We start from the raw sequence: 24884 nt of genomic DNA on the forward strand, positions 1-24884 counted from the left end.
GAGTGGTAGTCAAATGTTGAAATTGGATTTTTCTTGTTAACACCTATATACGATACCAAGTAAGCTCTCAGAACAACAAACACAGGATAGTGTATCGAATCCACTTCCATTCTGTTTTTTATTGTCCTGGAATTTTTTCGCTCCTCTTTGAAATATATTTTATCCCAAAGAATCGCCGAGAAAGGATAGTTATCGTGGGGTGCTATTCTCGACAAAGGCATCCTATTGGAATGGACACTGCTGGATGGCTGGTGCATGAGGTGATTTCGAGCAATGGTTTCGTCACCTACTGGGACCAATCTGTAGCAGAGCATACGATTTTAAGACAAATGGCAATAAAGTACACCACAGGGAAAACGGTTTGTGATTTATTGCGGTTGTTAATTATTCATGGGGACAGCATGTTTCCTTTACATTGTATCTATTCTATTCAACTACAGAGATGAATTGCGATGAGGTCCTTCACAAGAATGGTCTGAAATGAAGCGAACACAGGTTGATAAATCATGCCATGCAGACGTTCACCAACAAGCAGGTTTGAATATTACTTTTCACTACCGACATCCACTTCCGTGGCCCGATTATATAATGTGCAATGACGCTGAGTGTTTCTATCCATCTCCCAACATACTTGCCCATCGTGATCATTAGTAATTCGAAGCACGATCCTCGTCAGTTTTGTTTGCCACTTGTGCCACCACACATTTACGAAGTGGGCTCTTCAGATTTGCGAGGAACGAATACCGTAATCTAGTTACATCGTTGGTTGATTTTTCTAAGGTTACATCGGATTCATTTTTTAACATGGACTATTGTCACCGGCGCCACGGTGTAATGTCCATTGCATTGCAACTCATGTTCCCTAATGCCTCAGAGAAATCAGCTATTACCATTATTTTGTGCTACAGTGACTGCTTCAAAGATTGGAATGATATACCAATGAGGTACTCGAATGATTTCCCCTACGCCCACACCGAGCTACTGGCGCTACACGCAACTCCACCATCAGAGTAGTAAATGTTAACACGCTTTCATAAACCATTTGTTATCTTCTCAGCACGCGCACGGGGACGGTTGTCCTTCACTTGTCTGACAGAAGGATAAGGAAATCTTGGTTAAAAGACAGATACGATACTTGCTCCTTTAGGCTTCTGCTACTGACATTGACCGAGTAAGAAACAGCTTTGGCGAGGCAAAAACGGAGAACGTATGGCTGGTTAAGACGCCTTCTTTCATCGATGTATTCTGATATCGCTGTGAAGCGATTCCTTTGCTACTGTACAGAGACGCAGCGAGTGGAACTTGTAGCACTATAGATATTTGCGCGCAAGGAATATCAGCTGGTGTTTGTAAAACAATCTAGTTTACCTGCTTGGATACCACTTGCTCGTTGATCAAATTCAGGGTCATCAGCGCGGACTGTGTTATTCTGGATACAGTACCAGAGGAGCAAGAAGACCGCTTTTACATCGCCGAGGGCTGAATTGGATGAAGGTAGGCTGATATTTCTATCTCATTCAAACACTCCATGCGATTTATCAGATGTTCTGTTTATTTTCAGCTCACAATCTCCTGTTTATGATTAGATTGGAGTATTTATGCCGGAAAATCATGTTTGGCGGAGTTATTTCGCGTTCTTTCAAGTTTTTCGACCCATATGATATTGACGTGGCTTGGTCATGCGCCGCAACTAAAATACGCTCTAATGCGATTCTATACGCCAACAGCTCTAGAAAATGCACCAACTACGTTAATTTGAGATGCAAAGCTTATACATTGCCTCTCACGCGAGCCTCCGACTTGTATTGCCGCTACCAAGATAGCTGTTCAGACTCGGCTATCATGTCAAAACGTTATGTGTGTTGACCGTCAAGTCTTTCTCCAAGCTGAGTTCCCTGGATGCTATATTGCAGCCAATATCAAAACATGATTCGAAATTGAAAACATCACTACCTACTCTCACTGCTTGGAACCAGGCAATATTTGCTCTGACTGAATTGACCGACGGCAATATCTCTCCCCATGACGTTGCCATGGCTTCCTATGAGTTTCCAGCAAAAGAATTATCAAGTAAGATTATAGGCTAGCCAAGATCACGTTTATAACTCGATCAGTTTGGAATGAAACATGTCATGCTGGGCAGGCGAAATTGCCAGATCTAGCCGAGGGACCTCCTTGTAAATCCGCTGATTTCTGCGCATCTGCTCATAGAACTAGCTGAAGAAACATAAAAGCATTGCACAAATTGTTGATGGGGCCATTCCTTGAGTTTCAAGCTGACCGGATCCGCTCCTATAAACCTAGTAGCACCAACCGTCATCTTGTGTCTGGGGTTCATAACATCCTCTCAAAGGTATCCTGAGATCAGGCGTTTTTACTCCTACGAGTATACGATGCTTTCCTTACTATCGATGGCTCATTTGGTTGGGAGCGCGGGCATATGAAAACCACTGGTTCCAAATGTAGTCTTGACACGGTGGTGATTCATGAAAGTGTTACTATGATGGATACTATATTCAGCACTTTCTATATACGTTAGCATGATTCCTGCAAAAGCTTTAAATCATCGCCGACATTGTTATCATTACAGATTGACGTGCACCTGTAACGAAAGACAAAATTACATTACCTAGTTGGAAGAAGAACGCGTTTGTTTCCCCATAGCAGCTGTCTACTGATATTTGGTTTGCAAACATCAGCCCACAGTCAACGAGTGTTTACATCTTTAGCAGTTTGCTACCAACAAGATGTTTTTCAGGCAAAATGAAACGTTTCAGGAAGGAAAACTGCGGATAACTCTTGGAACTGCGCATGCTTGTTCCCATTTAACTCTGAGTTGCAGCTACGTGTATCTAAAACCACAGCGCACATGAAAATGGGATACATGCGAATTAAAGCATTAAAGCGTGAAAACGTTCCATGATCCAAAAACTCACATGTTTGTTGGATGAAAATATATTCACCATTCATATGCTATATGAACGATGCAGATAACAACAACTTTATTATACGTGTCTTCTTATGATAAGCGAACTCGTTTCAACCCATAACGCGTCTTTTCTACATTCTGAAACCTATTCAGATATCTCCCGAGCGAGATATTGCACAAAACAACATTGGTAATTCTTAAAATAATACCATTCATACACCATCACTCATAACTCTACTACTGTTCTTACAACTCGTGGTCTCAGTTATCGGGAAGAGCATTGCATCATGTTTGTATAAGATTCTTGTAAGTGATACTTGGACAAAATACTTTCCTTCGTGAACTTATTACCCTTTAAACAGGGACCAAAGGTAGTAGTTCACAGTGTATAAAATAATTTCTTGTTGAATTCTCTGCGACCCATCCCACATCTTGCGGGCCTTTAGGTTGCCTTATCTCACAAGGTCACATGGAGAAATATCCACCAGTTGTTTCTATCAATTGTATCAGCAGTGTATATCAGCGGTCATGCACTGCTGATTGTGTATGTTGATACATCTGATAATCCAGTCATTGACATTACTGACACATTCATCAGGTCAATAGGCTCCCAAGGCGAAAACCGTAAATCGCATTTCTTAATGGTGAAATAATTGAGTACCCCTAGGAGCTTGTCTTCTGGTTATTGCCCCATGGTTCATAAAATCACTGTTTGGTCTTGTCACATTCAATATGATGGGGTGCGAATGACATGAACACCGCGGATTTATCGCTAGACTAGCGGAGTGTAGCGGCTGGCAACCTGATTGCGTGGGCATATCACATCGCATATTACTTTCAATGTGATCGTTTAGGTCAGCATCTCGAAGACCACTGACAGGACTGACAATGTTTTTCAATAAATTTGGTCGTGTCAATCAGTATCAAAGCCACCAAGAAGCCCCACTACACAGGGAATTTTATTCACCATCATTCAGAAACATACCGTCTCATGTTGTTTCCTTAAGATCGTAGAGCAACCTGGAGACCAACTCTTATTCTGTATCCTCATGGGGTTTTATATTTGAACGCGTAATTACAAATTTCTTTAGGTCGTGCTGCGAATAATAATGCACTCGGTAGATGCATAGTTTGACACTGGTGTACCCGAACACATGTTTACCATCATGATAATTGCTTTCTGGGGTCACCAAGAAACATAAAGAAATGTCAGAGATTTCAATTTTAGGGAAAATACATTTTTCTGCTTTGTTGTAACTGTAACCATCCCGCTTTTCAAATGATATTAGAGATGTAACTGGTTTGGTTCCAACTGGGCTACAACAATCATAAATGATGCAGTCCTCAGAATATCCCTAATGATGTTTAGTCAAACTCATTTCAGGGAAATGCCTAAAAACCACTCAATCATGGATATGCCGATTATTCATCCCTTCCCCAAATGGGAACTCGAGTATATTTGTTATACAAAGCGGATGAAAGTCTTATTACGCGTTGACCTTGTAACAGGTATGTGAAATGTTTACCCCTTATATTGCAAGGGTGAAAAAAATAAAGTTTCACCCTCTGCCAATATCGAATTTGCTTGACAAGCATGATATGTTGCTGTCTGGTGTCCCGAGGAAGTGTCCGCATGAATGTCTGGTAATCACCCCAACCGAACCAGCTGTATAATTAGACTCTTGACAAGTGACAGCCTGTTACAACCACCTTATTGACATCGATACCAATGCGCCTGAATGAATTCTGCATAGATTGGGCAAACATGGTCGTCTCGTCGGCTTCTCGCAACAAGAACCAAATTGGAGATAGCGACTGATCGTCGCGACAGATAAGCGTCTATTAGCTGGGTTGTTTCAAAGATACTTTACCGAGTCAGATACTATGAAAAGGGCCGAGTACCTCCAAGACACAGACTGATATCTCATCTCTGAATCCAAGTTATTGATTGGTCAGCAGACCTGACTTTACTTTTGCTGTTAACAGCTTAGGTGATCATTTTTAAATCTATCCTTACTTCAAAGTGATACCTGGAGCGTGATTTAAAAATCTGTGAATGGACTGATTGTAAAAAATAAAATTTTGACACGCCCTGCGTCTTGATTTTTTCAGTGAGACCTGAACCCAATGTTTTGCACAGGTGAATCACTTCACAGTCAGAAATGCAAGGAGAGTATTTACCTAGTGCGCTTCAAATTGCCACTTAGAGTGAGAGAAAAACTTGTCAGACTTCATCTAGTATGCAGCAACCGAGCAAATTACTGACATCAGATTGCCATGAATTTACGGGTGGATATAAAATTCGATCAATGAATCATAGATGAAATCGAAACGAATCAGCGATTTACGGGACTGTGGAATGATGAATTGATTTTTAATCAACGCAGATTTGATGATATTTTGCGTCGACTGTTCAATACTTGTCCTTCACCGAGGGTGTCCTTGACAGCGAGGGTAAACGAGTAAGTGCATAACTATGAGATGAGGATAAAAAACCATGGGTCTATCATGTCTATTGAGCAACGATGTGCACGAACAAGAATGATGAAAGCAATGCGTTTTTAGCTTGGCGCTTGGCCCCTAGACATGATTATACTAACTGAGAGTAAACGTGTCTGATACATGCGACTTAGCTTTTTGAAAAGAACTAAAAGGTTTCCGAATCGAGCTCACCGATCTTTTAACATGACAGTGTATTAAAGAAAGTCAACATTTCTTATTTTTATTTTATCTGCCATCCATTCAGATAATGCTCACGCATTAAAATGGGAGATCTAACTGGAACTCCGAGCTATTACAAGTGATGGAAAAATGTTGTGACGTTGACAACTGAATAAATGACGATGGGCAAACAGGCAGCTGGAGCAATTTCAGCTAATAGGAAGACGTTTTTGAATACGTATCCAAGACTACAAATGTGCTCAGACATAGCCGAGATACTTACTCTTGGTAGGAGACGTGCCTGTTGAAACAGACTTGACAGAATGTTATCTGGCGGGTGTACTTGCAGTTTTTTCAATTTTATGTCTTGTAGTACATTCCCATTTGAGATACGGAGGCAAGAAATCGCTAACTAAATACCTGGTACGAGTACTGGATAAAAGCCCGGCCTAGTCTACAAAATATAATGTTTTAACATTAGCCATGACCCTTGGGTTTTGAGCAAGACATCTACCATAGCCTCCATAATGCTATTTACTGAAATCTTTACCACAATTTTCATCAAGATATAAAACCAAGTCCCTTCAGGAACCATTCGCAACCAGAAACAAAAAATCATCAGTATGTTGCCGTTGTCACGAAATGCTAGCAATGTCTTTTTCTAATTCAAATTAATGCCAACGAATGCATTCGCTCGAAGGCACTGCTGGAAATAGACACCTTTATGCATCTAAAGACGTTTTTCACACATCTTGCGACACATGCCCTTAGGCTATGCCAGTTTAGCATAACAGCACAGTATCCAGTAGGCTGTTCCGCAAGCTTGCTCGAGCTTTGTGATAAAAAGACTGCATATTATTTGACAAAAACACACAAACTTATACAGTGTCACCTGCTTGATAAAAAATTAAATGATTTTAAGAAAGTGATAGTTTTGCTGTTAACAATACATTGTGGTAAGATGATCGCTTGATTTTAATTCTATTACTCCAATCGCTTGGCACCTTCGAACCATCTCTGGCCTTTTCAATCTACCCCCATCCGATAAAACAGTGGTTCTTACAGGTGCTATGATCGTGTTTGCAGTTCAAGACGAAACCTTAACCTCTATCTGTATTGGTATACCACACTAAGCATGTACATTGCCAGATGGTATGAGCACAGGGGTGCAAACTGCATCCACGGCCATTTCATCATGATAAATTGGGGGTTGTCTGTTGTCAAAACTTCTTCAAGTTAGTGAACAATTCCTTTTATGGAAAAACACGTGAGATTTTTTTCAATGGGATTGCATAAAAGGTAAACAACAGAAGTCGCGGACACTCTGCGAACTATCAAACAAAATGATCACCATGCAAAATTGGGGGTAGTCTGTTGTCTAAACCTCTTCAAGTTAGTAAACAATTCGTTTTATGGAAAAACGTGAGATTTTTTCGCTGGGATTGCATAAAAGGTAACATCAATTTGTTCTAAGAGACAATCTGAAGAATTTGTACAGTCCAGATTTGCAAGATTTTGCTCCACCATCCGCCATCCAGATGATGAGACAAACTTCAGCTTCAAACGTGTACGAAAAGAAGCAATTACAAGTAAACGCAGAATGGCTTAGAAAGGAGACACGATGTCAGACATCTAATTCGAGAACCAACCAGAGAACTCCACTTTCGAAGATCAAACAACTGAAGGAGAAGAGTAAAAAGTGACAAAATAACAAGGCAGTTAGAAGCTAGTTCTAACCTCATTTTACGATGAATGGCTGAAACCTGACACTGTGACAGGTCACTGGTACCAGCTGGGGAAAGTTTTCACGATCACTTGGAGTTCGTATGACATTCAACACTAGAAACATGACGCATCTTCGAGAAAAACTGTACGAGGTATTTTCAAATAGCCTGTTCAGCTGCCTCAGTTGAACTGATAGTTCTTAAATACGCAGCTTACAAATGTCAGGTCTGTCGTCAAGCTACACGATAAGACTACTTCATAATTATAACCTGTAGCTTGTCACCTAGCAGTCTAATGGTGTCATATTAGCTGTGTCACGAGAAAGTACATATTGGCTCAAATGATAGCAAGAAAGTTAACTTTCCGCGACATGTAATATAGACAGATTAGCCAGATTTGAATACTCTGATATCTTTCACAGCTCTTACCACTTTGCCGGCCAACTAGCTACCACTCATATCATAGACTGATATGATCAGCTATCATGCCAGCCAGCAGAATGTTATTTTTTGCCCAGTACACTGACATTCGCCGCTCCTACTTAATGATAATATGGGATAGTCCTGATAGTTCTGTAGAAATGGTGACATCAGCAGACGATAACTGCGCCTCACAATTTGTATTCATTGTCTTAAAACGAGAACACACCAGTGCTACAGCCTGCCTCGTATGAACCCTGACATTCTTTGTTTCCACGCCATTAGCACAACAAGATAATGCCTGGTTCTCGAAGAGAGCCCAATCAACCATAAGAACTGAGTACCAGTCGTGGAGTCTTTAATTTGCACGCAAGCCATCTAGAACATCATAGTTTACATGCACACGATCGCATGTCCATATCTTCCAAGCTCTGCCACGCCGAGATAGTTAAGCTCTATCTATCCTTAGATTATTGTTACTCTGAGATCTATCTGGACCATGGGTACGACACGATCATCTTCGACCAGCCCTTACAGCTTATTCAACAGTAAAATCATCATAATGGAACTTGATCCCATGTTTAGCCTCAGAGATTAGATATCTTCCTAAACCCCCAGTTAAAATCGTCACATTGTTGCCGCCGGGAATATTGTAAATTGCATTCAAGTTATTACCATAACGACATACGCTACGTTTGCCGAGGGTAGTGCGAGTGAACATTGCCTTGTCATGCCTGTTTTCAAAGTGGAAATTTCCAACGATCATGAAATTCCTAAAAGCAGTGTTTTTCACCATTTCCTTTTCGTTTAAAGGATCCCCTGGAAGCACCGGTAACCACAGAAATCTGGGAAAGTAAATATTTTTTCGTCATTTGGATTGGATTTGGATGTGAATTGTCCGTGAAAAGTCTGAAACACCCGGGACTTGTCCGAATTATGTTTTTCTGGCGTTCCAAATTCTTGCTGCTGTGTACTCTAGTATATGATAGTACGCCGCTATGGTATCGACTTTCCATAAAAGCCTATCCGGCCCTCTAAAAAAGTCAAATGCTTATATGGAAAAGGTGGCGTTCCCCTCCAGTCCAAAGATCCGTTATGCAAGGCGGGGTTAAATGCCTTTGGGCTGGACTGTGGCGCAAATGGTCATTTTCAATTATCACGATGTTTGCGCAGAACAGTATACGGTCAGCTTTATGTCTTCGCAAAATTCAATTATTTTCCCCAATGTCTCCCCCAGATCGAATCTCGGGCTGTTTGTCGCTCAATTGGTGTCCTATGGAAGCAAGTTGCGAGCAAAGTGCGCCAGGGGTTCAGGGAAGTGTTGTCAAACATGATCAGTCAAAATGTCATGGGGGAAAACTTGTGGCATGGATGCCTTAAAGGACACCTAGATCAGCGCCAAGAGTGACGTATAGTGTACAGTTATAATGGGGATCACCTCTTCTAAAAATGGTGGGTGGTATGTAATAGTTGTTGCAATGAATGAGAGCAGTAAGTTCAACTGTTTCCATGGCACCCACAGTGATGGATTTTTAAAATACTGGATTCACACTACATCGCCGTGCTACCAAACATCACATATCAAACATGACATTTATGAAAAGCACTATAGTATCATGAACATGGAAAAACCCCATGGTAAACACAACTATTGAACTCAAGGAACGTACTGACAAAAGCTTTTTCTAGTAGCGTCAGTGCCTTTAGTGACTCTGATTTCAGCATCGACCGTAGGTCTGACGGAAAGTGCATCGCAAGCTACTGTTCGATTGGATCAAGTCCTTTGTTTGGCCTGGAATCGAAAACACAGGTAAAATTTGAAGCTTTAAAAGGGCAAAACAATCGATGTAAAGCAATGTTCTCCAGGCTGCACGCGTAGTGGTGTCGGGAATCAAATCCACTAGCATTTGATTGTGAGGCCGAGAAATTAAACACTAAACAAAAATGTTGTTATTCGCAGATATTACACAGTGGGAAGGCCAATTGCTTTCAAACAACAGACACACCCAAACACCTTAACACTGGCACTCGCTCAAGCGCTGAACATGATTCTACCTTCGTTATTATTTTGCATCGAAGCCCTATACTGGTTCGCTTGAGATGTAATACGCGAGTGGTAATGTAGCGGAGCCAAATGAGCCATCATGACTGGCTTTTGATTAAAAATGAAATGCCAGAACATGTGATACTTGATTGGATGACGATCTGTGGAAACGTGGTGACAGGGATTTAAAAACACTTTGGAGAGAGGCAACTCGCTTGATTTGGTTGAATGATTTTGTGATTCATGAACACGTTGGATAGATGCCTCGTGTTTGCTTTGGCTAGGTAACAGTAAGTGGTTCAATTAGAACCCACTGATTAGAAAAAAGACCACGATACTCTATCCAAAGGTGACATATTAATAATCTAAGAAAGATACCCCTGCGCACTTTCTTTGTTTTCATTGTGGTGAAGGCATAGTCCACTCCGATTGCCTATACTTTAGTATTTGACATGTTTGACATAAAGTATGATAACGATAGGAATCCAAACGGCCCACCATGTCCAATTTGGCTTATTCGCCCGTAAGACGTATCGCATAATGATTGGCATGTTTTGCCCCATCATGCATTCGTGACGAGGCTAATATGATGCCCAACTAACTGTACAGTGCTTGAATAATATATCATAGACAAATGGTAACGTCTTTCTGAAGAGATATAAATTGTGTTCGGCCAGGATATGCATGTTCATTGAGATACTGAACAGTAGTGTGAAGGTCCTCCAAGACCTCATGATGTATTGCTACATACCTCCTAGGCATGAAATAACAACTCCTATACGGAAAATAAAAACTTGCACTTGGAATATTTGCTTATTATCCGTTTGTATTGTTGTTTGTAACTTGGAGGACAAAAAGATGTTACAATCCATGGTTAACCAAGTGATAGGCATCCTGAGATTCAGGATTTGTCGCTCAGTCCCACGCCCACGTGGACAAAAACTACGCAATGCCAAGTAATAAGCGAAAGGCCAAGAGAACTTGCTAATGAAAGCGCTAGTGTATGAGAATGTACTGATAGAACAGTGGAAACGCAAATCTCATTCTACGGAATCATCTCCTAGTGCCACTGCTGTCAGAACACTGCCCTAAAGGAACTGATGATATGAAAAACATCCTTGGACAACAATGCCCATCGGTCAAAGAGAAAAAAAATCCCGGACCGGAATACCATCATATTTCGTCTGATAATGGTGAGAGACGGTTGTCGTGCAGCGGCTCAGGAAAGGAAAGGAGATGGCTCTATTGGGAGACAAGAAACAAGCAAAAACCTCCTACCACCACCATAGATCGTCAAGCCGGAAATGCTGGGAGCAGATCACATCTCGTGATCTCCGAATCTTCCGGTGTGTTCTAGAATATACTGCCAATTAGGCGGGGAGCATGACTGAGTTGTTGTCAATACGTCAATAGGAGATGAAGGGTATACAGATAGGGTACTCTCTGTCGATTTATATTACCTGTCAAAAATAAGCCAAAAGAATCCCGTTGGCTCAGTGGGAGAGTGTCCGAAAGCCGTGAGTTCGCATAAATCAAAACGCCATGTTTAAACGAGCCGTCAACATTCATGTTACGATCTGTACCTTAAAAAGTTAGGTCGTTTTCATTTTCTGTGCCAGAAGCATGAAATCACCAAGGTAACTGAATAAAATACCTCCGTAAATTAAATAGATGACAGAAATTTGATCATACGTAGTGTTCCTCCGACAGTTGCTTTTCCCTCTTGCCGATATGGTGTGTGGGCGATATGAGATTTTTAAAAACCAGTATGGGTTGTTGCTTGATGCCTTATTAAGTAAAATGTACACTTGTTAGATACGTGCTTGCAGTACGATCGAGTAAGCATCATTTAACAAGGCAGATGGTACAAAGCGATATTGTGTTTATGGAATCAAAACCGTATGGCGGTAAGAAAACGAATACCATGCAAACGAGCCGCTACGTATTCAACATACTACATTCGGCGCGAAACTGTTAAATCGAGATGAGGTAGAATCTTCTTTAAAACGAATGACTAGAGTCCTGTTTTAAAGCAAGATCCGCACACACCATGCAACACCAGTTCTTTCCTCAAGAGTAACGCTATTCTCCCCGATTTCGATGTGGACATGACTACTAAGCAAACCTCACATCCTATATCAGCCGATCACATCCAGCGAATGATGAAGTTGACCAGTTACCTGTCCAATGAATTCTCAATGAGTAACACAGCCTACAGTCTGTCCCACAGCAAGTCTGCATGTACATATATTGTAGTCAAATTGCTTATATAAAAAACATTTTCCCTACGATTCCTCAAAACGAGTAGGGTTGGGTGCGTGTAAGTTGGACCAATTTTTGAGAGAGCACCTTGTCATCTAGTCCAACAACACGTCATACGCCCCCCCCCCCCCTCCCTTACCATAGTTTTATTGATCGGGGGTAGAACATCGCCGACACCGAGCCGAGATATCAAAAACTTTCCAAGTTCCAAAGTGGCTTACCAATAAAATCGTCACCGAGAGGCAATCGAACCACTTTGAGAGTTTTAATTCAATTCCTCTCTCGCTGCTCACCCAAATCTGATCACATAGACGTGCTTATCGTACAGATTGTCTCTTCCAAATCCAATGATCATGCCGAGAAGATTATCAGACTGGTAATGCACCGACCACTTCCTGAATGATGTGGGAACTCGTGGAAAAGGCCACTATCACCTTGGTAGGCCACCCCGGTAACGCGACCATTCAACCTCGGTCCCATGAGTGATCGTGTTACCGGGGTTTCACTATACTGCTTCGTATCAATTGAAAGATCAGCCAATCAGAATGCTAGGCACAGCCAACTGAGTAAAACTCCTTTATCCAGCAAGTTAAGGCTGAATCGTGCAATCTGGTTGCTTCCACAAGCTTGGTTGGGCAAGTTCCCGATGAAGGCAAAGTAACCCATGGGGACAAGGTGCGCTTGTGTCTAAGCAGTATCTGATACTGTATATCCAAATATCTAATTTATCGCTGGATCTCCCTTAACAGATTTATATCCCAAGTTAGATAAACTTCAACAATGCATTATTGAAATGATTCGTGATACCCGTTCATCTTGTTCTGCGCTCGACTGTGTTGGGTAATACGATACCAGATATATTCAATTGTCGGATGATCATGTCCGGTAGATTGGATATACGAGAGCAAACCCTTAGGAAACGATATCTTTCAAAACTTAGTATTGGTGCCTAGACATGCCAATAATAATCACTTCTTGATAAATGACCATCACATATGGCAGGTGCACTGAACGGTAAGCTTTACTGATAGACCCTTAATCAATGCTGCATCTGAAATGTTTCCCCACCAGCGATAGAGCTGTATAATTCTTTTTACTTGCAATACCAGATTCGCCTTTCGTTTCGAGCTTTTTTCCTCAACATAAAATACTAGTCCTGAGATATGAAATTGCTTTTCGGAGAGCATTTCTTCATTAAAAATCACTTGTTCTCGAGAACAAATGTGTTCGATTTAACACAAAAGAAAATTGATGTAGAAAATTGATGAAAGCTTTAATGAGTCCGTCTTCATTGTGTTCATTAACGTCTCTGATAATGACGTGTTTTGTGCTCGATTTATCAGTTAGTTTGGAATTAAGTTCAAAATAGAAGAAACTGCCAACGAAGTGAGGAACGGTGCAGCTGAGCCCATCTGTTTCAATATGAACAGAACAGTTAAAGAGAACTGTCAATCTCTGTGCTCGACTGAGTTGGGTAATACGATAGCGAATTGATTCAAATGTCTAATGACCATGTCCGGTAGATTGAAATTATGGATAAATAACAACATACGTAATCTAATAGAAACAATCGTGTGTGTGTTTTCTGTTAATCACATACCACTATTTCGACTATTTTGAAGGTTTTGTCGCTCGAATCATCGCAAATTTCACCTCGATGACATCTTGGATGCGATACAACATCTTACTAGCGCGTACAATTAACTGCAACTGGCGATAGAGCTTTTTATGGCATGCCTATTGGGTCATCCACATTCAAACTGGTTTATTTTTATCGATTTCCCATAAGAACTTTCCTGCGAGTCGTGTTATTTGAAATTGTTTCTAAAACATTTGGGAATTGGTTAAAAATGGCATTCCTTTATAAATTTACTGTTTTCTGATGATTTAGATTGATTCATGCGCTCTCTCTATCTTCCATTCAATTTGTCCCACCATTATTTTCTCCAATTATACCATTTTTCAAAAACGGGAAGTAATCTCGGAAACAAGCCAATTTCCGTTGGATCGTTTTATGCTTCTCGAGAGACTGGCCTGTTCTATTCACTCCAGAATAAAGTCTCACCACGCGTTTAATTTCCCCCGTGACAATTTGTATTGGGACTTTATTGAATGATTGCCTCACGGCAGAGAAAAGTCCTATATTTTTAAAGATGCTTAAAGATTTTATTGCAGATCAGACAAGAAGCTTGTGATGGGCATGCGACCAAAGAGAACCGTGTACAATGATTCCTAATCTTGGAAGTAGGGCATCACAATTAGCGGTCTCGTTTTACAAACGAAATAATTCTCATGATCATGGTTCCTGGCTGGGCGTAAGATTGGGCGTATCCCTAATTTGCGGTTCCGAGTCAGTGAGACTGGTCCACCCATTTGTGATTAGAACTCGCCTGTCGAGGATGGCTCGATCATTCGAAATTATGTATGTTTGCACAAATGTGTAACTTATCTGTTCCCAGTTCCCCAGGACTGACATAAGATACGACTGTACGTGATTCACTTAGTGGTATATCACCGTGATTGAAAATGTACTCCATGTCATCGTGAAGTGACTGATGTGTGATTTGGGGCAAATAGTAAAAAAAATGATCCAGGTCCTGGTCGGTGAGCAACCAGGGGTGCGGGTAGGCTATCCTGAAGTTTACTCGATCATATCATGTGTCCTCCTATATGTTTGAGTGGATCCCAGCTACACAGAATCAAGACGAGACATTGCTGTCTACTTAATGCCATATCACCAATATTTTGAAGATACGCATGTGTGTCAGATGTGACTGAATTTGTGATTGCAAGAGAAAATCGACAGAAAATGAGTGAGGTCCTGATTGACTAGCAACTAGGGGTATAGGCTACCACTAAACTTTTATATGTGTTTTAGTCGATCCCAGTGCAATACCCAGGAACATGCACCTCCAGACACGACTGTCCACTAAGTCCTATATCACCGTGATTGAGAGTGTACTCAGTCTGATTGCGAAACGCCTGGATGTGAGATTGGGGTAAATCGATGAAAAAGATCTAGGTTCTGGATGGCTGGCAGCTACGGCCGACGGAGAGCTACCCCGTGGATCCTTCGGTGTTGTCGTGTGCCAGTCTTGTATGTTTGAGTTGTTCTCAATATGTAATATTGGTTGCCCAGGACAAATAGTACATACGACTGTCCAATTAGAGCAATTATGTTACCGTGATTGATAATGTATTCAATGTGATTGCAAGGAGATTGGATGAGTGATTGGTACAAATCGATAAAAATGATCCAAACCATTATAGACGGCTAGCAAGGGGCGAGGGGAGGCTACATCAAGGGTCTCTCGATCATGTTGTGTGCCATTCTGTATGTTTGAGTAGATCCCAATAACCCAGAACAAACACCAGATACGACTGTCCACTTAGTGCTATTTGACCGTGATTGATGATATGGTAAATATGAGCCCCTGGCAGAATATCCAAGTAAAACAAGAACTGAAGAATTAGGTGTCTAAAGCAAGGATTGCAGAAGGCAACAATTCGTTTATCAGCTGTGAGTATCTGTATAACAGAGAGGAAAGCAAAGGCAAGAACTGTGTGCAATATGATTACACTCGGATGTTCAAGAATCTAATATATACCTTAGGCCTCTACCGATAGGTCGCCTGGTCATGGCTAGATACCATTGACGGAGACCTCAGTAAGATTGCCGAGAATTTCGACACTGGTTAACATTGGTTTGGACATAACCACGATGGACAAAGCTATCGGTTTATCGTTGAGTAAAGATGTGTTAACCTTTGAAAAAAAGTGTACATCAAAAAAGTATTGTTCAGTTTTGGGGCGTGCGGTCGAGTATATTTTAATTTTCCAATAACAGGAATGCTACATTTACGTTAATCATTTACCCTTCAGTGCATTCCGATCAATCAGATCACAGTGAGTGATGCATCACATGCCGGCTCTCAGCGAATTTCTCCGACTCGTATGAATGCTGTGTTGCTTTATTGATGGTTATGTAGCACATCAAATAACCTTTTTTCACTGATTTACTCTCATATCAGCAAGCACGACGCATTATGCATGATAAATGTCGTCATTTCACTTCTCATCCCACAGAGAATTTGCGGAGGACTCGGTGAAAAAAGCATCATTACGCAAATAGCTGAGCGGTTCTTTTTTGAGAGTACCGGTAACCTTAGGTTTTGTTGGGGCACTTACTGTCCTGAGTGAGATTGCTGCAGCACGAGCGATGTCCAATGAAGGATCGGAGCCCATAGATTCACCCCATTTGCGAAAGCAGTTCTTCTAGATTAAGCAGAACCACAAAGATCTAATCGCTCGATTGCTTTCGACAGAACGCATATTTCAAGAATATGACCAAAGAAGATGTCCCAATCTTTCCGATGACGAAATTATTTTATCGGCATCCAATTATGAATCATCTTGAGATTGCTACTGCAATAAAACAGCGTCTCTCCCACTTTGTGGATTAGAACTAGATGCCTTCTTCCATCCTCTGATCGCACTTTAAGATCTTATTAATGAGGAGAAGCCTTGATTTTAATTAGATTGATTAAGCTAGGAGAGAACAAAGGAAACGAAGGGAATTTTAAACTTAAGAAGGCGCAGCAGAGGCAGAGAAATCCTGCTTTTGTATTAATCTTCATCTTGAAACCCGGAGAAAATCAGATGACATTCAATTCATTTACTTTCATCTCTTATTCGTCTCAATTTCGTTTCTTTGCTCAATGATAACCAAAAAGTTGATAATTGTCCTCATTTTATTCACCAAAACTAGAACTCGATCGAAAGATGGAAAAAAACAGAGGTCACCAAACTCAGGAACGAAAATTGATGAGTTTGATCATTCTGCACCCTCACTAAGAATGCTGCACTATAAAATGGTGGGGCTTTTTCGTTTATACACATCAGAAGTCATACATCGAAATCGAAATTACCGAGGGGGGAGACTGTCTCGGCTCTGATTGTGATACACGATGTATTCTGTCTTCGAACCATGGGCCTGTCGCAGTGTGTAACCGCTTGTTGCTATCTTCACCACAAACTTCTTTCAGCCGAATTAGACAGGTATTAGTGGCCTCAGATTCCTTTCCCTCTTATGCGATACGGCAAAGACAATGATGGATGAGCCCGTGATTAAGTCACCATCCATCTCATCGATGCATCACGATTAACATGGCGCCTCGATTAGGTTACGGTATTCATGACACCGAGCGGAAACAAAAGAAGATGCGTGCAAGCTCACCCGATGTGAAAGCAACCGTAAAAAATAAGCTGATATCTTTTTGAAAGGCATGACTCATCCAGGTAGCCCTACAAATGCAAATACGACAATGCACAAGGCTGATGCTTTATGAGAACCAGTTACCTGTTGACATGGCAGTGATCAAGGACTGGGGATAACTATGCTACTTCAATCAAAGGGGAATGGACTCCTTGAGACCGGTGTCGGAATCTCATAGTTGTCTCCAATACAACTTTGAGCATCTTTCAATCAAAATTAGAGACAAGTGCTTCTCTTGGATTGTTTTAGAAAAGACGTATTCCAAATGAAAGTCTACAAACCACGATGACAACAGGACATTCCATCAGAATCCAGCCATTAGAAATCAGGTTCACTTCATAACATCATGTTGACCATTTGTTATAAATGTGCATTGATGTAAATGTTATACTCATGAACACACGAAACAAACATGTCAACATGATGTTAGGAGCTAACATCCTTTCCAATGCGTTTACTTTTATATTTTTTCAACGGTAAAAGGTTGCAGTCCTGCTGACTGACGACGCATGGTGAGTACGTGATATCAAGACTAATTTTTATTCATATACATCACCATTTCGTCAAATTATAGAAATGGAATCGAATTGTGTCGAGCGTAAGTGCCCACCTGGTCCCTGAGTGTTTTATTGAATTTGGCCGCAAGGTCGGCAGTATCATTATGATGGAATATAAACCAGATGAAGCAATGCACGACTGGTGATCTTTGTGATGATTGTTTGTATGGAGTGGCTGGGTTTTTTCCTCGAGGTCACTTTTATTCTGGAAGAAACTGCCCCCGAAATGTTGTCACGCAGACAGCTCTTGGAATTTGGCCTACGGCCTTATTCATATCAACGACCTCTACGTCCCTCCAAATCATCGCTCTTAATTAAAAACAATCGAATCTCGACATGTCTTTGCACATCTCTGTCCCTTGCCAGTTAATTATAATTAGTTCCTTAGCTCTTAGTTTCTGTCTTAAAGTCGATGATCAGGATCTGACTAATTACAGAGAAATCTCTATCAGCTTTGACAAGGGTTTTTCATATCGGATGTAGTGTTTCATGCTGGTGTATTATTTTTGATGCCAATATTTCTAACAAAAAACATAGGATTAGATTGCTTTTGTGCGAGTTTGGCCAAGAGCTGTTTGCAGTTGTCTTCAACCACGTAGTCATCAATCGCCAACGCACTGATATTTTTATCAGTGAAAATAATCTCGGTACAACTTGATCAGAGCTGCGTCTTTCTGTACAATGGCACGCGTCTGCAGGGTTCTAGATATTGCCTTTGGTCCTCAGAATGCCAGTACATGACGACATTTTGCATATGCACGTATAGTATGTCAGAAAGGAATGAGGCGAGACGCAAACGACCGAACTTTGCTGCAACCCTCGACGTTACAGATTGGACAGACAATTTCACGCCATATCAGTCGAGTTTCCCACAAAAATCCAATACGAACAGTGCACCCCGTAATTGCAGAACGACCAACTATATATTTTTATATTGACACAACTGAAATAGTGGTCTCAGGCTCCATGCCCTGGAGAATACAAGAACGCCAAATCGCCTTAGCAAAACCAGATCCTTTCCTAATAGCATACTCAAGTCTGTGTCTGCTCCAAGTGACATTCCCGTTATACAATCCGTAATACATTAATGTAAAGGTAACTCTACAAGGTTGATATGGAACTGGTTGCTGTTGCCATCAGTTTGGTTGCCAAGCTCTCCTTCAGTCCCTATGGCAACGGGGAAGCAATCGGGTGGGTGAGAGGTGCAGAGTGTATTGTGCAGATTGACATGGCCTGTTTCGATGCCAAAATGTCGCATTACTTCAGACTAAAAGTTATTATCGAACGACTATATAGCTCATTCAATAAATATTCGAAGGCACTACTCAGACAGGTGATGAAGTTGAGATTTGATTAGATAATGATATTAGATTGCGACGTGACTTTGGATTGAATTTAACTTGGTGTGTCTTCTGTAGCATCATTAATAAAGATTTGGACTCATTTATTGGTGTAATAGTTAATGTATGTCAACACGTTTACCAGATCCTGCCATTGATTCACGTTTGATTGCGGAATATCTTCAATGACTCGCAATACTATTGTGGGAGAGTTGTTGCTACTAACTGGAAAACTTGCGAATATTGCCAAGTGGTTGTTTATTTAGCTGAGAACTAATAAGTTATACTTAAATTTTAAACTGAATAAACTGATACAGTGTAATTGGATTATTGGCAAGCATATGTAATACGTGTTCTCTCTGATAAAAGACATGCATGTCCGATATTTGGAATATTTAGAGCCAGCGGGACTATATGGGCTAACTTGTGCACTACATTATACTCTTGAGATTAACCACTGTACTATCAAGATGCGTATACCATACAATGCATTATTGAAACGCACTGGGTGAATGAAAATAAAAAGCATATTAGCAGAATGAAGTCGTAGAAGATTCTATTACAACTTTAACATTATCCCTATTATTTCTATTACGCACGCATCATTTAGCCTCGAAGAAGGTTGAAAACTCGATTAATTTCCACTTTCCATTTCCCCTGAGGCTTCTGAAAAATGCTACCTACAGCTGCAAAGCTTATTGCATTACATTCCGAATATTTTTATCATTGATAACTATGACAAAACGATAGGGCGGCAGTTCAGTACGGGTCTTACAATCAATTCTGAGGCTTCAGAAAAATGCTACCTGCAGTTGCAAAGTTTATTACATTACGTTCCAAATATTTTTCTCATTGATAACTATGACAGAACGATAGGGCGGCAGTGCTGTTCGGGTCTTACAATCAATTCTGATTTGCAGATAAGATGGATGAGCAGAACATTCGTGTTCACCTGCAGTTTGTACTAGTAGGAGGTTTTTTCCGACTTCTTTATAGTTTCTCTAACTTTTTCTGATTTATCCGACAATGGGGTTAATGAGGTGTGACCCTAAATATGAATACTAATCCGCTCACTCAAATAGCTCACTCTAAGTGTTAGGCTCACATCTCATTAACCCAATTCAACATAAACCTTTGATCCTTAATTCCCTATAATTTGGGAAGTCCTAGTATTTTTCACAGGTTTTCTAGAAATCCGACCTTTCAGGAACAGTCGGACAGTGTCGGACTTTTGTCGGATAAATCAGGAAAAACATTTGGCGAATACCGGGAGAAGAGGTACAAAATTGACTCTCTCCGATTTTGCGGCGTCACCCGAAAGGAGGTTAACAATGAATGCAAATATCACAGAGCTCAAGTGAATTGAGTGGGGTTTCCTTATGAACTCTTCCTGTGTTCATATAAACTGCACTGGGAAAGCTAGATTTCCCTCCTGAGATCCTCATACCGGGCGAATGATGAACGATAATTGCCGCTTTGGGCAGCCACACGTTTCTCACCGCACTCATTAGCGAATACCTGTTCGTCGATTCATCAAGGACGAAAAACAGTCCCAGTTCTTCGCCTGATCTGCATATCAGCGTCAACCCATTACTTGATACCATGGATACTGGTAATGAATTCGGTTCTCTCTCATTGCGGTACCGACGTAGCTAATGAGGAACATGTCAGAGCAAACCAAGGTACAGACAGTCTGAATTTCAGAGGCATTTGTGCCACCTAAGCCATTATCTAATATCACACGCCTCTGCAGACGGTGCACCTCAAACAAATTGATCAAATTCTGCCTTATGTAGAGTACACTATGTGTATATTTTGTATATACGAAATGTCTTTCAGCTACAACTTCAGCGTAAGGTCGGCCTCACCCGGTGATCTGTTGTTTATAGGAAGCTACAGCTGTCACAGACGTGCACAGTGTGGTTAAAAATCATGATAAACTAAAGCTACTTTGGTGCTTTAAATATCATGATGTTACAAATGTATTCATTACACGAAGCAGTAAATCTCCCCTTAAATGCTCCATGAAAGAAAATATTCGAACATTGACAACATTAATGTTGCCAATCTGTGTCTCCTTGCGTGGGATAACCTATTAACCATATTTTCCCCAGAAAAAAACCCTCCAAGATAGTGGAATGAACCGAAGACAATCGATTTCATTAGCTTGGTGGCCCTGGTAACGCTGCACTTAACATTAAATCAGTGCTGCTGATGAACAGAATGACTTTTCGCATTTTTGTTTTTATTTAAAAGAAAACACTAACAGTTTTATTACGAAATAAATCTCCATCTATTCAGCTTATCAATTCGGATCGGAAGCAAATTAACCTCAGCATACAATTTCATGATTAAGGGTAATCTGTCACTGTCGACTTGTCGAATTGTCATGAGTGTCTTTTTCCGAGATTCAATCCCTCAGCGAGTGAGTTTGAATTGGTACATGGTGTAGTCCTTCTGTCGGTAGCGAGGGATTCGACATTACTTACCCTACTATCATACGCGTTATTGTGGGCTGACCCATCATGGGTCAGCATACACTGCGGCTCACTCCACCGCCACCGTGCTTCATGAAACTAATCTCCTCACTATGCGTATCATGTTATCCAAGAAACTTGTCTAAGGATAAGATTTTGGATTGCTTACTCAGGGATGGGTCAATAACTGCATTGAAAGACAGCACATCGCCTTTGAAAATCGACGAAATACCTTAGTCGTATTGTGCAAATAGACAAAGCTACTCCGTGACTTTCTTACCTCCATTTCTAACAACTATCAATACATGAGGCAACATCCTCTCAACCACAAACAAATTTAGTACGATGAGCGAAGACCCAATACCAGCAGTCCATCTCAGCAAGACATCATTATATCGAATGCGATATCTGTCGTCTTTGAGGCTCGTGGACAATTGCTCCCTTCACTTGACAATGATATCCAATCTAGACAGTGGTGAATGTAATAGCGTGGTCCTTTGTTCTTCACGAGGCAATCAGTGTGCTGGAAGAGTGATATACATGATAAGGAATTGACACCATGATAGCACATGGATCAGGAGTTGTCTGGGTGAGATGGTGAAAGGAGCTGTTTTCTTAACCCCTTTAGAGTCGGGAATTCCTCTTGTTGCTGAATCCATTCGCCACGGCCAACAACTTCCAACTACTTTATGCTTTGCCAGTGTCAGATAGAAAACGAGACAATTGTCTGAAGCAATGACAGTTGTAGTTTTTTCTGACGACTCTAACGCTGGGAACAGTAAGGGTGTTACAAATTTTTTTAATCCAAATTCGGTGAGATACAAATCCAGCAGACAGGAATCAAAAGCATTTTTCTAAGATTGTGTTGCTCGTACGGCGATTTCTTGTAATCATGCATGTCAAAAGAACTATACGACTTCCAACAAAAGTCTTGGAAAATCTATGAATCGGTTCTCAGCCGAATTACTTATTTTTAATAAGTTATTTCCACAAAGAAAATACAAGGTAGTCGTCGGAGTAAAGTTGGTAACTAGTAATGACACTACCTGAAAGGTCCTAAATTGACTGATAAGGATGCGCAGTGCCATCGGCCAGATAATGAGTGCCAGCTGACATAACTGGATTAATTGATGAAGCAATTAATCCATATTGTGCCAGGGGTTCTCAGTGATAATATCATAAGCTGGAATCCGATTTAGGCTGTTCGTAGGGACTCCTAACCCATTTATCCAATGACATGGTTTACTTAATTAGGTGTTGGGCTTGGGCTTGGGAGGGGTGCACAGTCTATTCTGGTGTGCAATGTGTTCCCCTGGAAATGATTTATCAGTCATTCGCTATTGTTCAATCGAAGATTGACTGCAACCGAGAGCTATGCGATTTAAAAAGTGTTAGTGAAAAGCCATGCGCTAAATCTTCATCCACATACACTTTCTTTCCACCATTCCTTCTATGCAAATCCTCAATGTCGATCATTGGTGTACTCTAACAGCCCCAACCCAAAAAAGAAGTATTCGTTGTTGGAAAGTAAAGATAACTAATCATCTGTCTACCTAATTAAATGAGAACGTTGACATCTTCATTTAGGTCACTGATGTGGCTAAAGATTCTTAGCTCGATAACTGCTTCCAGAAAACTCCCCTGTTAGCTCCAATGCCTATTTCATCAGCACGTGTCTTATCAGTGCGATATTGTGTCGAAAGAGTATCGATAATGGACCTGGAGTGACAATCGAGTAAATGCGATGTGCAATGAACAGAAATGGCGCTGCTTTTACTATAGATCGCATCACTACTGATCGGGGTTTGAAGACATGAATAGTAACCAACGGTGTCCGTGCACGGATGGACAGTCAATAGAATAATAGTAAGTCGGACAGGATATAAACTAAACTGACGAAGAGCAGTTTCGAAATCATGTTTACCTGTGGTCAGATGAGTCTCTGACCAATAATGTGACACCAATTTTCACCGACTCTATGATGATACCAAATTCGATTTAGTTTCACGTGAGAATAACTTTATATTGTTTTTTTCATCTTCTTCTTCTTCTTCTTCTTCTTCTTCAGCGTTCGCTCTGCACTTGGAGGGGTCATTCTCCTAGGAGTAATCCTCCTCCAAGGCGGGATGAGCGTATCCTGCGTGCCACTACGGTTAGGCGCCAATTGGGTTTATTGGCCTAGTGGTCCGACTTTGGCGAGAGAGATAGAGTCCACGCAAGCTACTTTGTTTCTCACTTGGTGGGGTCTTAGCTTGCCCTGGCATAGACACCAGGTACAAGGAACCTCGGTTTTGAGTCTCATTCGAAGGACTGTGAAGAGCCAGGAATTTTAGTTCCTTGAAAGCCACGCCGGTTCATCCAGACATACGATCCTGGGTTCTCCCCGGGATCGAACCCGGGCCCTATTGCGTGGTGGCCAGCAGTGTAAACCACTACGCCATGAGGCTCCTTGTTTTTTTTTTTTTTTTTTGTTTGTTTTTTTTTTTGTTTTTTTTTTGTTTTCATCAACTTAAGCGAATTTCAGTTCCACCTCGGCTAAATAAAAATAATGTCTTTACCATCCTCTCGAAATTGGATTTTTAAATTCCATCAGTCGAGATAAAGGGCTGCGTCATTTGACGTCAAGGATAACCTGGAAAATAATGATGAACAAAATACTAATTGTGTTATCAGGAAGCCCTGGTAAAAATATTAGATTGCACTAGGAGGAATTTATCATACAAATCAAAAACCTGTGAACGCCCGGTTGCTTGTACACGGACATAAGAAAATATGTAACTGAGCATTCAAATTAATGCTGCTAAAAAGATTTCTACACAGGAAGAGAAATATGGCATCATGACATGTGTCACAAATTGTGATGATTTTTTTTTTTATGTTGAAAAAAAAAGTGATGATTTTTTCCAACATCCTTCCAAAATCAGTATCGAAGAATTACTGACTTTGGACAGGTACGCGTCTCGAATTGTGATGATTTTTTTCAAAATCCGTCCATCAAATTATCTTTGGACATCATTTCTCTATTGTTATTATAATGTATCTTCCCCTGCTCATCCTGTACCATTACGATGCATTAAGATGACCATTGTCTCGAAGTTTTATGTTTCAGAATCGGGGTCCTACTCAACATCTTGTATTTATGGTGTTTTAACTGCACTCCTTCCTCATAGCATGACATGAATGGGTACATTTCGT

The 24884-nt window shown here is 40.9% G+C and overlaps 1 long non-coding RNA gene across 1 annotated transcript in view; it reads left to right on the forward strand.

Annotated features, from left to right (window-relative positions):
* The first annotated feature begins 1024 nt into the window (after positions 1-1024).
* The window catches only part of LOC135488899 (uncharacterized), a 42209-nt gene continuing 18349 nt past the window's right edge, over positions 1025-24884 (forward strand). Inside the window, exon 1 of the long non-coding RNA XR_010447077.1 lies at positions 1025-1494. This is a non-coding gene — a long non-coding RNA (uncharacterized LOC135488899). The remainder of the gene's footprint in view (positions 1495-24884) is intronic.

This window comes from Lineus longissimus, chromosome 6, assembly GCF_910592395.1.
Source record: "Lineus longissimus chromosome 6, tnLinLong1.2, whole genome shotgun sequence".
NCBI lineage: Eukaryota > Metazoa > Nemertea > Pilidiophora > Heteronemertea > Lineidae > Lineus > Lineus longissimus.